At 43.7% G+C, this 15,342-nt stretch overlaps 1 protein-coding gene and 1 long non-coding RNA gene across 3 annotated transcripts in view; one reads left to right on the top strand and one right to left on the bottom strand.

The window, feature by feature from the left end:
* Positions 1-15,342, bottom strand: part of HS6ST1 (heparan sulfate 6-O-sulfotransferase 1) — a 180,233-nt gene that overhangs the window by 38,446 nt on the left and 126,445 nt on the right. The gene's annotated exons all lie outside the window — the stretch shown is intronic.
* On the top strand, positions 1,570-5,157 carry LOC121074956. Its single transcript, XR_005822653.1, has 4 exons — positions 1,570-1,917; positions 2,004-2,153; positions 3,966-4,189; positions 4,653-5,157. It is a non-coding gene; the product is annotated as an uncharacterized LOC121074956 (long non-coding RNA).

Here is a 15,342-nt window from a genome sequence, read left to right as displayed (position 1 = left end):
CTTTCCTCCTATCCCTCTAGCGAGTCTTTCCTCATCACCTGCAGCTCCGTGCTTCAAGCCTTCCTCAATGTTCCTGCCTCTGAAGTACCCTTCAAAGGAGCCAATCCTCCCGAGAGTCGAGGCGTGCCAATGAGGGGCTTGGGGTGGGACGGCAGCCCCCGAGCTGCCTGCCCTGTGCTCCTGGCCACCCGGCCCCTGCAGGTGGGCTGCCTGCGCCGCGGGGCATGCAGCGCCCGGAGCAGTGATGCTGCCGATACCAGACCTGGTCTTAAGGAGCTCTGTCGCATAGCTCTCCAAACCTCTTGCTTTTATAGAGCAAGGGAAAAGTTAAAATCTGATCAGCTGGCCTACTGTCACCACAGGGAGAGTGGTGCACAAGCAGAGACTGCATTTTTCCTCCAGATTTCAGTGAGAATTTAGGCAGATTAGATCATCCCCCCCCCCCCCCCCCGCCCCGTCTTCTCTTTTCACACACATGTACAACTGTGCCTGGCCACACACTGAAAAAATGAATAGGCTTGCCAGCCAGCTGACAGCACTACAACAAACCTTGTGATCCACCTCGAGATTGTCTGGGATAGGACAGTTTGACTCTCCAGTTTCCAGATATAACAAGACAAGGAAAAGACTGGCCTGTTGAGGCAGCAAAGCAAAGTTTGGGATGCACCCTGACAACACAATTAGAAATGCTAACTGATGAAGTGACAGACTGCTCAGGTGGAATTCCCCCTTGTGGACCATTTTTTAGGCAGTTTCATCACCAACTGGTCCCGGCAGAAAGAGATCATTGAATCATTTTTAGGGATGGAGGACACAGAAATTATTTAGCTGTTTGATGGGACACTCTGAAATGCACTTTACCACCAGGAGAATTCGGGAATTGGAATCTGTTTTCATAGATTTTTCCAGGATATGCACTCTCATCCTACCATCTCTGACAAATTATAGGCATATCATGCATCTTGTTTCACATACTGAATGCTTGCAGGTAGAAAAGGGAATGAGGATTCCCATTCTTCCACGTATTGTCAGACAGTAAGCAAGCCAACTCTGCACGATTAGACTCTCCTGCTAGGGAATGCCATACGTCAGATCTGACCTGCAAAGTGGCCAGGAGAGTGAGAATGTCATGAGGATTCTCAAAAGATGTTTGCAGAAACAAAGAACCTCCCATCTGTTTGCTACAGGATTTCCATCCGCCTTTCTCTGTATCTGCGCAGTGGACAATGCGAGGAGTTGAGCATGCTGCATTACTACTTTTCCTTATAAAGACTTCTGGGTTAGTGAATGATGACACTACGAAACACATGAAAGGAAGAGTGATCTGCTGGCACCAAATCATAAATTTTCTGGAAAGTTTTGATGAAAGTTAATGAGAAATACATGCAGTCATGGTCAGATTAGCTAATATTGACTCTCTTGGACTAGTTACCAGATGAAATCATGCCCTGGAATGCAGTCTGCTTTGCCAGAAACATTATTTCTTTCTGGAATTCAATTTTTCAACCCAGGAAACAACCACATACTGTCTAAATTGGAAATACCAGACAAGAGTGTCACGTTTTAAGCATGTACTGGAAGTTGAAGTAAAAAGGAAAACAAACAACCCTTATGCCTCTTTACCTAGCTCTGTCAGTTTATCCAAATATTCCTTCCAGGGCTGCAAAATAAAAGGCTAACACCTTTAAAGACCTGGCTGACTTCCAGCACTGACAGAAGTCATGCCTGGCCTATTCTGCTCTGCTGCCATGCTCTCTTCAACCTGAGGGGTCTTCCAGCATGGCACCAGTGGGGAACACATAAAGAGTGAATTTCTCTTGATCCTGATTCAGAGAAACATCAGAGCTTATCACAGTCCCATCCCCACTCGGAGTAGAGAGCCTTTAAGCGGTTAAATAAGGATATTGCACAGGGAAGGTGAAAAAAAATAATAATCATTTCACTAATTGTAGAACAGAGAATACTGAGAGAAAGCTGGTGATTCTGGATCTTGTTTTTTACAGATTGCCGGTAAACTGCCTGTGAAGAACACTGCAAACAACAGCATGCTCCTTCTGGTCACCTATTCAGAAAAATCAAAGCCCAAAGGTTTGCCAGGTTGTTCTACATCTATTTGCGTGAATGGGAAGTAATTTACAGGTCGAGGATGAGAGGTAAGAAGGAAAGCAGGGAGCAATCAGGCTGCTGAAGGACATGCCAATCCACACACCATGAAAATGCTCCCCTGTGCACAAATGGATATGCTGTAATTCCTGTCTTGCATTTACAATCCTGTTGGCTTGTTCTGTATCTGGGAGAAAGCTACTAGAACATGAACACAATGGGAAAATCACCGATATGGGTCCTACATCTGCTTTCAGTACAATATTTGTTTTATGTGAACACAGTCACAGTGTACAAGTTAAAATATGACACTTTTCAGTGGGCGTGCAATATTCAGAGACTGCCAGGGAGCGACGTGGGCATGGGGCAGACCTGTCTTCCACTCACTTGTGCTTGGTGGAGGGATGGGGAGAGCAGTGATGTCGCTGGGCTGTGGAGGGGCACACGGATTGCCACAGGAGCTGCTTGTTGGAAGGACGTGTTGTGGGGAGCCAGGGCAAGAGAGTCTTTGGGGTTTCCATAGAGGTGGATGGAACTGACCTGAGAACATGAGAAAATCCACAGCTCTTTCTGTAAGACTTGCTTGAAGCCAGTGAAAACTGCGAGTGGGGGTAAGGCAGCCTAACACAGCATTCCGAATTGCTCTGCCCTGGCCCAATTCAGCTACTGTGGCACTCGGTGGAGTTTTATCACTTAATTCAATGAGAGGAGAGCGACGCCAGCACTGAATGTTACTTTATTTCTGGCTGTGCCTTAGGAGGGACAGGTCATTCTTTACATTTACCTCTCTGTATTACAATAAAGCACTGCACAAAGGCACTTAATCTTCGCTTGGGCCAGCAGGAGCTTTTTGCACTGATTGGTATGTCAGCGACATGCTGTCTTTGATACTGAAAGGCAGTGATTTCCTTGCAGCAAATATGCATATATGTCATGGAAGCGATGTGTTCAGAATAGGGAGACAGGAAAGAAGGAGAAAAGGGAGCCAGCAGCAATCTTGCTTATCTGTGCCATGCTGCGCTCACAGTCCAGGAGAACTGATATCTGTATCGCTGAGATACAGCCTCATTCCTCTTGGGACTGCAGTAACCATCTTCACATGGAAAATAGCTAACAACATGCTACATATAAAAGAGCTTGCCACAACTGATCCTCAACCGCTCCACTTGAAGACTATTAATCTAATTTCTTCATGATTATCTTTTCAGAAATTGGATCCAGCTGTTCAGCAGTCTTCAGTGGGAGGTTAATGAATATTGCTGAGCTTGCAGAACATAACGTTGAGCTTCAAAAAACTTCTGGGTTCATTTTTAATGAAATGTTTTAAATTCTTGGCTTTTATCTATTTGCAAGCTTCAGAAATAGCCCTAACACTCTTTTAAGTTGCTTACTTGATATTTTTTGAAAGAAGAAACTCAAAACACATGTATTAAAATGCATCGTACTGCTGCCCTTTTAGCCCACACTCTATGCAAAATTCAAAGCCTTCCTTATCTTGTTTCCATGAAAAATTGATATGGCTCCAATATTTCTTTGCGAATAAGTAAGACTGCAGAAGAATCTACAAAAAGTCCTATTTTCTTCTGAGTTCACAAGGGGAAAAAAAGGAAAAATAATAATAAAAAAAAAAGACTCTTGGAGGAGTAAGGGGCAAGGATCATATATGGGTGACGTATTCCCTCAGCACCACTTCTGACTGCTACTAGGAAAAGGTGGCTTTGGTTGGATGCACTATGGCTCTCCTTAGCCTTCTCCCACACTTGCCCCTTCACTAGTGTGCAGTCTCAGGAAGCCTTGCCTCAGCATCCTTCACAAACAAACTCTTCCTGTTTTTTTCCTTTTCCCTGCTGCTGTTTTCACAGAAGGAGCTAGAGACACTGGGAACTTGTTGGTGCAGTGGCCCTGCCCCGCAAAGCAACATCCACAGAAAACATTTGGGACTTTGCTTTGGCTTTGGCCTCCCTTCCTGGACTGCATCTCCGGCAGGGCCCTCTCTTCCTGAACTGTTACCAAGAAAGGAGCGTTAATTGGCTTCATTATTTAGCCTTAATGTAGAATGCTCACCACTTATGCTGATGCTTGCCAGGTCAGTGATCAACGGCTACTTTTATCTTACACCACCACACTGTGTTTTTCCCCCAGGAATAGGAAGGCAGCAGTGTCTGCCCCGGCTGAGCACTGTGCTCCTCCCGGCCCGGGAACTGCTCACATGCATGTGCCATGCAGCACAAGATCCCTTGTGAAGATGTTAGACAGAAACCTTTGAGTCCCCAGGCCACATGATATAGACCTTATCTTTAAGAGACCCCGACTAGTATGGGTTTCTTTGTCACTTCATGGGTGGTTTCTGCGTCACATCTCCAGCGTGGACTCACACCACACAATTCTAGTACCCAAAGGTTTACCAGTGGGGTCTAGTTATTCACCTGTAAGTATATCGTTAATATTTCATCCCATTCATCTCCTCGAAAGAAAGAATGGTTGAGCGGCCTAATAGACACACTTGACTCAACTCTCTTTTAATTCTGTGCTCTCTTGTTCCTTTGCAGCACTATCTGTGAAGTTCAAAGTGAGTCCTTATGGGTGGAGATGAGCTTCTGTACAAGCAGCAGCCCTCCTTTGCTCACCTCTGGGACCTTCTCCTGGCACAGCACCAAGAACAGCTGAGCTGTTCTCTCAGACCTACTTTTTACAGAGCTGTCTTGCCAGCCTTACACCCCTACAGAGCCATTTTGCCAAAGAAGCCAGGAACAGAACTAATCTATGCTCATATGTATTGCTTTTGTATTTTCCAGTGCTAGGCATTTACAGACAGACCTTTGTGACAAGTTTATTCCTTCATATGTTTATATCCTAAGCAAATGCTAACAGGATAAATGTGCTGTCTGCTTCAATCCCTGCTTGCCTATTTCTCTCCAAAATAGTTCTGCAGGATCTGAGTGCTCTCTATGGCAAGCTGGTTGTCTGGTATGTTTATCTCCCAACTGAACACTGGCGAATACAAAAATGACACGCCACCTTTTTGCAGGAAGAAATAAACTGAGCTTCAGTCTGTCTTTGCCCTTTGCTGTATAAAATAATAATAACAAAAAAAAAGAATAAGAAAGAATATGTACTTGGTGCACAGTCCCAGTGACTTTTACGCAAATCCACTCTTACATAGATCTGCTGTACATGAGAAGCATTTTAACATCAGTTTACTATCAACAGGAAGCAAACTGTTTGAGAAATGCCAGAAAAATGGCTTTGTGAAATCTTGCAGCCTTGTAAAGTAATGTTTTTAAGCAGCTAAGCAAAGGAAATGTCTCAAATGAAACTAAGTGATAGCTCACTGTCAAATGCTCCGACAGAAGGACAGAGCAGTGCTTCAGCCACAAGAAAATCCACCCTGCTATCAGGTTAAAAGCTGCACTAGGCTAATTATGAATCCAGATAATAATTGTGAGAGGAAGATGGAGAGACTTCCTTACAAGTTGTAAAATGCATTTATCCCACAAGAAACTCCTCTTGCAGGTCTATGTACACATGGCCTTGCATTCAAATGGCCTGATTTCCAGCTCAGGCTCTGTGGCGAGGGCTTCTTTGCTGGCTCACTCATCCCTAACTTGCACCCTGTCTTTTAGAAGTACAAGCTTTCATCACCAAAACCAAGATGTGAGTGGAAATTCAGGCTATCAAAAAATAAGGCCCAGCTTAAGAGCCAGCTTTACACAACTGCCTTTGGAAGAGTAGTACTTCTCATATTCAGACTACAGGTTTTGTGCTGTGATGAGCACATGCTGCATAGCACCACGATCGATCTCATATCTGGGGATGTACCATCCTTTTCCCAGTTTGCAAAAGCCACATTTTTAACTTGGACTGCTAGAGGGCAACTGTGGACTTCAAAATATTGCAAAGATTTGCAATGGAAAGGTCTCATTAACTTGCATTTCATTCTTGCAAATTGAGAAATGCAGCTAAAAATGCCGCTGTACATAATATTCTCCTCCTCTGTAATATTCAGGATATCTGTACCAACTGCTGTAACAGTACTCTGCACTGCAAATGTAGGCTCCCATCTCTCAGTATAATTGCTGGATATTGTGGTATTATAAACATTGGCAAGGACATCACAGGTGGAAAGAGCCTCCTCATATATAAGGCTTAAAAAGATCTTAACACTAAATTGACATTTAACTACTCTATAAGGTTAACAAAATGCTTCACAAACGTATTTTAAGACCGGCTCTGATACTTGAGAGTAGGTGCACACATTTTTAAAGATATAATTTACACTTTGATTCCGAGTACACGTAATGCTTTCTGTATAACAGAGTTGACTTGTCCTCTACAAATATTTCTGAGGTAACTTCAAAGGCCAACTGGAATTTCTTCTATGGAAAATAGACAAACTCTAGGATTACACACACAGGGAGGGCGACCCAACTTGGGGTGCCAGGCTCTCCTTCCAAGGTCACAGGCTCGTGTCCAGCCTTGATGGATGCTTCTACCTAGCGACTGATCAGTGCTCGGTGTAAACTGGGGCACTCTAATCCAGTCCCTAGGCAACAGATACCCATATTAAAAAACAAACCCTTATACAACGTGGTGGACAGTAACCGGCAAGGCCAGGAGAGATGCAAAGGAATGAGGACATGCAAATTAATGACCACTTTGACCTACATGCATCCTCATCATTGTAATAGCTCAGCTAATGTTCTTAAAAGGGCTTCTTCATGCCAAAGAGGAAATGCTCTGCTTAGGGACTGCAGAGAAAACTATTTTTCTTCTTCCCATAATGAGTTTACATGGAGAAGAAGGGAGCCCATGCACCAGCATTCTCGAGGCAACGCTTCTCAGCTGTCCTGCATTTAGGCAGAGGAATGACTTACACTCCTTTTGGCAGCAAGGCCAGCTGAAGTAGCTCTCACCAACCCTCCTGCCCTATGATGCTTATTTCCACCCCCAAAACACTCCTTTCAGCGGTGCCAGAACAGCTGTTTTGTGGGGCTGAATGCTGGGCTTGATCAGGCAACTGAGCCTAGTTAAAAATAACCCAGCAAAGAAGTGCTGCCTCAAAAATGCTGGTGCATGAGCTCCCTTCTTCTGGTCAGACTCCACTAGCTATAGTATTACATCCCTTTTGTAGATTAAAAAACAGGCTCAGAATAGTTAAAACTGATACCCGAGAGACTCTTCTAAGAGAAGACACAGAAATATCACACAACAGAGTATCACAGTCCATCTCAACACAGGAAGAGTTTATTAAACCTCCAGGGCTACATACCAAAGCGCAGACGTCCACACAACTCCCACTCCCACTTTGCTCCCTATTTCAGAGGTTTGCAGGGCAATGTGACACTTGATGATCTGCTGTGAGTAAATACACAGGTAGCAGCCGAAGTGACCACCCATGGGACCTTGAGCATCTCCATCATCAGAGGTTTTAAGAAGTTGTTTGATAAGTATCTGTCAGGAGCAGTTTAGTTCGAATTGATCCTGCCTGGGGGAAGCAGGATGGCCTAGATGACCTCGTGTCCTTTTCCTATAACATTCTTATGCAATTCTGGTAAAAGCACAAAGAGAGAAGCCTGATTCTAATCCCAACCCTGATGATGACTTATTTGTCTTTGCAATTATCATTGGCTTCTCAGACTGCTCTTACTTGCTAGAAAGCAGGGATTAAAGCACTTCCTCCCTCACATGAACATATAAAGTACATACACACACAGACAGAAATACATACATGATACACATCGCTGGCTATATTTATTTGTATCTATAACCATTTATCTAAAAGACATACATGTATCATTTCTGTAAACAAGAGTCATTGCAGACAATCATGCAAACAACAGATGAGAATGAAAATGGAAAAGAAAAGCATTAAGGGTAGAGATACCATAACAGTAATTCCAGAGCTGCTAGTCATGACTGCTATTTTTAAAGCAGGGATGGTCTACATGTCAGACTAGTCACATTTTTCTTACTACACAAATGAGCGGTTACGACTCCTGAAGCCAGAACAAATAACTGACTGCCATGGTGTGTTGTAACCATCATGTTCCAACACATCACGTGCATCACCAGTACGCCTCTTCTGTGCCAATATGTGCCAAACTGAGTAAAACATAAGCTCTAAAATAAAGGAAATATTCTATAGCGTGTGTTGTACTGAGAGAAACCACAGGAAAGGGCAGACATATACATCAAAACTTCTGCGTGAAGGCTACAGAAGGCAAAAAAAGCTAGCTGCAGTTTAGCAGCTGCTTTTCAGTTAATTCCTGAGCAGAGTGCTGGCTTGAACTGAACTAAACCAACAGAATGCAGCAGAAACAGAAACCAGAAGGATGTTTCTTGTCTTGACTGTTCAGCTCTCCCTTCAGTGTGCCCCATGCCAGCAACCGAATGGTAATAGATGGTCTTACGTATTACATATAAAATCTAGCTTGCAAAAATATTTTTTACATGTACAAGTACACTGTGTAGGATTCATACATAGCAACCAGCCTCCATTCTCACAAAATGCAGGGTAGCCAAACCTAATAGCTGCTTGCTGAATTGTGTTCATTATATCTTGAAATATGCTGCTGCTCATTGAAGAGGATGCATAAAGAGGTATCACAGGCACATTCATTGGGGCCAGCTGAGAAATCTGCTGTCCTGCGTGCATCTACATACATTATCTATGACTGTGCAATATCTGAATATGTATAGACAAGTTTTAAACACTATATAACTATTACACACACACATTTCTGGGGAGATTAGACGTCTGCTCTCAAGAAATGACAGAAAATGATTGGGGAAAATTTATGAAAACTGAAATAATCACCATGCAAATCACCAAAGTGGGTTTGAGATGCAAAGGGATTTAATTCATCAATTTGCACAGATTAGGCAAAACTGAAATTCACTGCATTAAGAGCTCCTATTTATTTCTTAAAACCTTTCTTGGCTAGGAGCCATTAGGTACTTGTAAAAGATTAGAATTATTGGTGTTTGATGGGTTCTCCTGAAAGGATCGGAAGGGAGAAAACGTCAGATTTGAGTCATTAGGATCATCTTCTTTTAACTCCTGTATTTTACAAAAATATACTTTTAAAAGCATAAATAGATGACAAATTGCCTAACCATCTCCTAGCATGATTCCTGGCCATTACCATTCTCGGCAAGCATGCTTCCAGGCAAACCGCCTGCACTTTGCAAGTGTTCCTCTTTATTCACACTGACACATACCATAGGCTTAAAGATCCATTTTACAGACCCTTTTGTTTTGTCCTGCCATGTGAACACTCAACAACTCTTCCATAAGAGCAAAACAGCTATTACACACCACTAAGCTAGCTCCCCTTCCTTTTAACATAATGTAAGCAGGCAGACTTGATTCCATATGAAGGATGAGCCACACTGACAGCAAGCCACCGTTCATTAGGCTGTGTGCAAATCTTCCTCAAGCAACACCTGTCAATATTCCTACAAAGCAAGCATCAAATCTTCCCTGCTCTTCTTATCCCACACCACTGCTATTCTCCTCCTAAACATCCCATGGTTCGATGATGCTGCTTTTACCAAAACCAGTGTGGTTTCTGCAGGATGCTTCTTGGAAAGGAGCTAAAATTTTTCTAGCCAAATTGATTTACTTAATCTCTGTTTTTTATTGGGCAAGAGATTAGCACCCTAACACATTTCATTAACTCTGTGTCAGCAGACCCAGTTTGCTGATTGACTGAAGTTATTTGATTTGCAAGGGTTGAGGAAAGAAATGCTTCTGCTGACCTTGTAGTCCAATAGAGAAGAAAAAGAGCGACCTCTGTGACAGTTCTACTACACAGAAAAATGCCCAGAGTAGCCAAAGCAGTAATTCATGCTGTTAAAAGTAGTTAGTTTTTTAAATTACACTTGCAAAGACCTGCTTGGTCTTATATTTTAATAAGCCCTTTACTTTGCCTTCAGTACTGCTTTTTCTCTAAAACCATGACTAATGAAACTTGAGAAATAGCCAGAACTCAAATGGCCTGATCCTGCAAAAACTGATCTTGGTAGGTGAGATGTCTTCTAGGCATCAGCACGTATGGGATTGTGTTTGAGAGTAGGGTTACTGCTTATTCCAGAAAAGTTGGCCCAAGTCTCGTTTCTTGCATTATTTTTCCTCTCCATTAACCCATGAATCTGAAAAAATGGTTTAAATTGTTGCTTGTTATGTCCAAATACAGGATTCCTTTATGTTGCCAGAATTTTGTAAAAGACTTTGAATGTTTGGTATGTCCAGATTAGACCATCAAATTCCAATGTAACAAACTTAAAAATCCTATTGCAAACAGGCTACACGTGATTTTAAGATGTTAACTCCTCTACAGTTTCCTCATCTATCTATGACGCATTAAAAGTGCAGCACTGTTTATCATAGTTTATACAGACACTAAGAGAGAAATGGCTAAAAATGTGGGTGAGGTGAAATGTATTTGTCAAGAGCAGTATTAGCCATAGACAAATGGCTGAATAATTCCATTATTTTGCAAAACAAACACGTTAACCTTTTCTCCTTGTTTTATAATTTATATCAGGTGCTAACAGTGACTAAAATGTAACTAAAATTTGTTTGGGTCTTTAAGGGATTGGATGAAATGTGCACATGAGGACAGTATTTGAAAGCAATGCACAGTGCACTTGGCATTGATCAGATAAGGACCAGTTGTGAGCAGTTTCTTGCACTGCTGGAGGCTCAGACCTGTTCTAGAGATCGACATGACTAAAGAATCCACATAGATTTTATAAAATCAGGCAATAATATAGAAGGAATCTTGCATGAAGTAAAAAAGGTTCTCTTCCTTACCTTGAGAAGTTGCAAAGACACCACATGTGGATTGTACTTTCTAGGATGAATAAATTAAATTTAAATGATAGGGTTTTCTGAGTTTTCCTTTTTTTTTTTTTTTTTTTTTGTTTTCCTAAGCTTTCCTTCCCACTTACTTATAATACAGATTTACATCTTCCCTACTTTCAAACATCATGCCAATGCCAGAACAAGAATCAAAAGAACGAAAGCAGAGCGTCTGAGAAGACTCAGTTTAGGCTCTTTAAACGTTCTAATATTTTGTTTAAAATTCCAATAGTTAATGAGCATTATTCAGAAGGGATGTCCTTGTTAGCAATTCAATAGCTCTGCTTTTTCAATTATCAAGCAGGATCACACTCATGCTTGAATACCTAGGAGCAAAAATGGGTACAAGCCTAGAGCATAAGAACATTCTTTGAAAAGGTCACTTTTAAAAGACATTCCAGAACTCAACATAGTGCAGCTGTGCTACCTCCCCCAAGAGTCTAGAATGCTTTCATTCCTTTTAAATGTAATTCTGGGGAACGAACAGGCCTTATTTTTCTCCTCAGCTTTGCAAAGACCTACATGTTGTACTTAACTCTCGGTATACAGGTACTCCAGTTTTAGGTCATGAACAGCATCCACATTTGGACATATATTCTAATTGCCTATTAGGGGACAACAAACTTCCTAGCCATGTGAAAGAGAAGCCTACCTCTCTCTGTTAACAATATAAAAAGCTCGAAGTTAGATGCTGTGCTGTTATTCTAGCTGTGATAGTCCAAAGATACACATCAGCCCCAATTAAGAACGAATTAGTATGAATATACATTACTGTGTTTAAGCACCTTCAGAAACAGGGTCATTTTGCGAAATGCTAGACAGAGTTCAGTTATGATATACACACACGCACATTGCGTGTTTGCAAATTTTCCCTCTCTGCTTGCTGCCTCGTGTAACTGCAGGTGCTGGCTGGGGCCTGCCGAGGCCCTGTGGGCGCAGAGCTGGCAGCTGAGGAACCAGCTCGCTGCCCAGACCCCGTGCTGCTGGCGGGGAGCCTGCCAACACCTCCGCCTACTCCCTGAGTGCTGAGCTGTCTGCCATGCGTCTCTTCTTACACTGGGCTTTGCGTTCGTCCTTACCTTTTTGGTTTCTCCCTGACAAAATGTCAGTGTTGTTACTAACACTTGGCAACCAGCAGGGATGGCTTGCAGGTTTCCCCCTCTCCCTCCTTTCTAGATCCCAGCCCAGGCAGAAACTCTGTTTTCTTTAGTGCTTAAATCTCCTTCCCCAAAGTCCACTTAACTCACCATGTTAACACCACTAAAATCTATTAACAGCAGTAGTCCAAGGTAGAAGTTTGCTGCACATTTCAACTTCTCTGCTCTAGAAAAGAAATCCATCTTTTGTTAGAGGGAGATGACAGCAAGCATTGGGTGGCACAGGGTATTCTCATTTCAGCTATTAACTGTATTGTGGAGTTAATTTCTATCAACTGTAACAACAGATAATGTATGAGGCACCAAGGAAAAAAAATCACAGTATTTTGAAACTCTACAGCTTTTGGAAAAACTGTAGGCATGAGAATGACTGGTACATAACCAGATCACAACTCAAGAAGAAAAGAGCATAGAATGCTTGAAACCACATTTCAAACACAGGAAACAGACTTCCCACAGCAGGACAATGAGACCACAGTCAAACACCAGCAACAGGGTACTCTTGAGTAACTGCCTTAACCTCTCTGAGTGACAACAGAAAAGAAAAAAAAAAACAAAAAACAAAAGGTGATGGGGGGATGTTAGTTTACACTGTGATAATGTAAGGATTCAGAACAGAAGCTCGGGAGGGCTATATTCATTCATCTTGGAACAGCTGAAAGGAAGAATGAAAAATAAGCAAAGGTTTTCTAGATTTGAGAACCCTCTCATTGCTCTCTGCAAGCTCACTTGTCTGCTCTCCACTATGAAGTATGGGCAAAAATTATTAAAACAAACAAACAAACATAAACTAATGGAAAAAACTGTTCAAAGCCAAAGGATTCTTGTTAGCCGAGCGGGTCCCCTTCTGCTCCATATGCCATTTGGGGACCCTGCTTCTGAAGCTGCTGCTGTTCCCCTGACCTGCGGAGCTGCGGCTGCTCGGGGTTCTGGCGCGGGCCTGCAGTGCTCACGGGGAGAGAAAGCCTTGGGAGGAGCCAGCAGATCTTCCCCTCACTGCTCCTTGGGAGGAAGAAAACAAAGCACTGCATTTATTTGTTGTTCCTCTGCCAAACTGTGACATGCAAACAGTCGCGCTGGGGGATGCAAGGCCTCGCCAGAAACCTTGCTGTCATTGCTTTTCTGTTCTGTAAAAGAAAGCATGTGTATTTGTGCATGTGTGTCCACATGTACTTGGATGGAGAGAGAAGATGAAGTAATGATTCCCCCTGCCTCCCCAGGCCAATTAACATTCCCTTGGAGGTTTTTAATTAAACTGAATGTCTGCCCAACAAAGAAGGCAAGTCTGGGAGGTTGACATCACACCTCCTTAAAAAACACACACAGACACACCTCCCAGATAAAGGCTATTTATTATCTACTCAAGAGACTCCCTGGGATTCCTTCACCTCCTTTGGCCTCTCTATGGCCAAAGAGTCCCTTTCTTATCTGTCTGACAGGTCTATACAATGCTTAATTGACTTGCCTGGGGTCTTGGTTTTTATTTCTTTGGGGGAAGCAGGGCCTGGGGGTGGTGATGGAGAGAGATCCTGTCCTTTTTGCTCAGAATGAAAAGACTCCCATAATAATGCCATCCATTTGCAACCATGACCCCCTAGAAGATACTGTGCAGACAATGATTTTCCTCACAAGGTTAGTGGGAGCTGGGAAAAACACAGTACTGAATTCTCAACTACTTTGGCTTTTGTTTTCCAAATGCTATGAAAAGTCTAGCATTCAGCAGTTTGAACTCCCCGAACACTGAAGCTGGATTTCACAAACACCAAAAACTTCAGACAAGTCAGTCCTGCTCAGCTAGAACCATGGCTGGCTGCAAACACACTTTCGACAAGTAACGAGAATCACCGCTTGCTGAGACGCCCAGAAACCCATGGCACGAGCAATGGTGTGGCCATGGGTAAGGAGCAGGGAAAGCTCACGGAGCTGCTGGCATGAACGCGACAGCACTTCAGCCCTGAGCAGCTATGCCACTACTGTTGCACTGCCGAGGAGATACCTTCTGTTCCTCCCGAGAAGCCTGGGACTGATGACATTTTTCCCCAGCAGCACTGGATGGCAGCATGGACCCTGTGAACGGGGGCCGACGAGAGGCGTGGAGCCGCTTTCGCAGCCGGCTGCTGCTGGCAGGAGTGATGCTGCGATGCACTTCTCTCACATCTGGGACACATGGCCTCACTCTCCTGCAGCCCCACGCCGGGCCTCATCTAACGTCTCACTGAGCGAGGTCTGCATGTCAAGCCTTTATCCTTAAAAGCAGATCAAGTCAGCACACAAGTCGCAACCCCAGCTTTTTTTTGCTATTAGTTTTTGGCACGTTTAGGGAGGCAAATCCACTCGCTAAGGTGCCAGTCACACCCCAAAGCCAGCACGATGGGAAGGGTCAGCATGGAGCAGCGAAGGGCAGGCTGACGAGGGCCCCTGCAGCAGCTGAGCTGCCGTTCCAGCTCAGGCAGCCTGCAAACGCGTCCTGAGCCGTGAGGGGCAGTAGGCAGGGGCCAGGGGCAGGACTGCAATATACTTCCTTCACATGAAGGAGCACTGCAATATATCACAGAATCACAGAATCATCTTCCTTAGTGATTACATGTATCAGTAAGCATCCCCCACCAGGCTACCCTCTGCAACAGTCACTTGTAAAACTTTGCCCTAAATCCAGCGTCGGTGGCTGCATATGGGAACACACATCTATAAACCAACCAAGGCTGGCTTCAAGCAAAACTTAGTGAAATCTGGTCACTAGAAATCTGCCTCCTAGAAGAAGAGGGAGGTTTCTAGCCCTGCTGGCTGGGTCTGGGGATGGGCAGCAGCCCATCTGATTGCCATGTTGCCTCAAGAAAGCATTTTGCCTCTGAGCCTGTGGTAGTGAGGTCCAATTTTGCCAAAACATCCTTACTGATGGCTCCACAAGTGAATGCAGAAATGATGCAGCAGAGGAAGAGTAAATGAGCAAGGAGGGAGTGCTGAGGGTGCCTTCCCCTTCTTACCCCTCAGAGCTTTAGGGCAGCATTTTGGAGAGGCTGTTGACAGCACAGGGAGGGAGCCATGTGCTGCTGCAGGGAAGGTGACGCAGAGCACTTGCCATCTGTGCACATCTGTGAGCATCATGGGCCTTTAATACACCCTTGGGCTGGGTGAGGGCTGTGCACACTGCCAACCGTATGGAATAAAATGCAGGAAATCCTCCAGAGGAAACCAGGGAAACTGGGATTCTCACAG

The sequence above is a fragment of the Cygnus olor genome, chromosome 9, assembly GCF_009769625.2.
Source record: "Cygnus olor isolate bCygOlo1 chromosome 9, bCygOlo1.pri.v2, whole genome shotgun sequence".
Lineage (NCBI taxonomy): Eukaryota > Metazoa > Chordata > Aves > Anseriformes > Anatidae > Cygnus > Cygnus olor.
The sequence above is the reverse complement of the archived record's forward strand: the minus strand, read 5'-3'. Positions and strand labels throughout refer to the sequence as shown.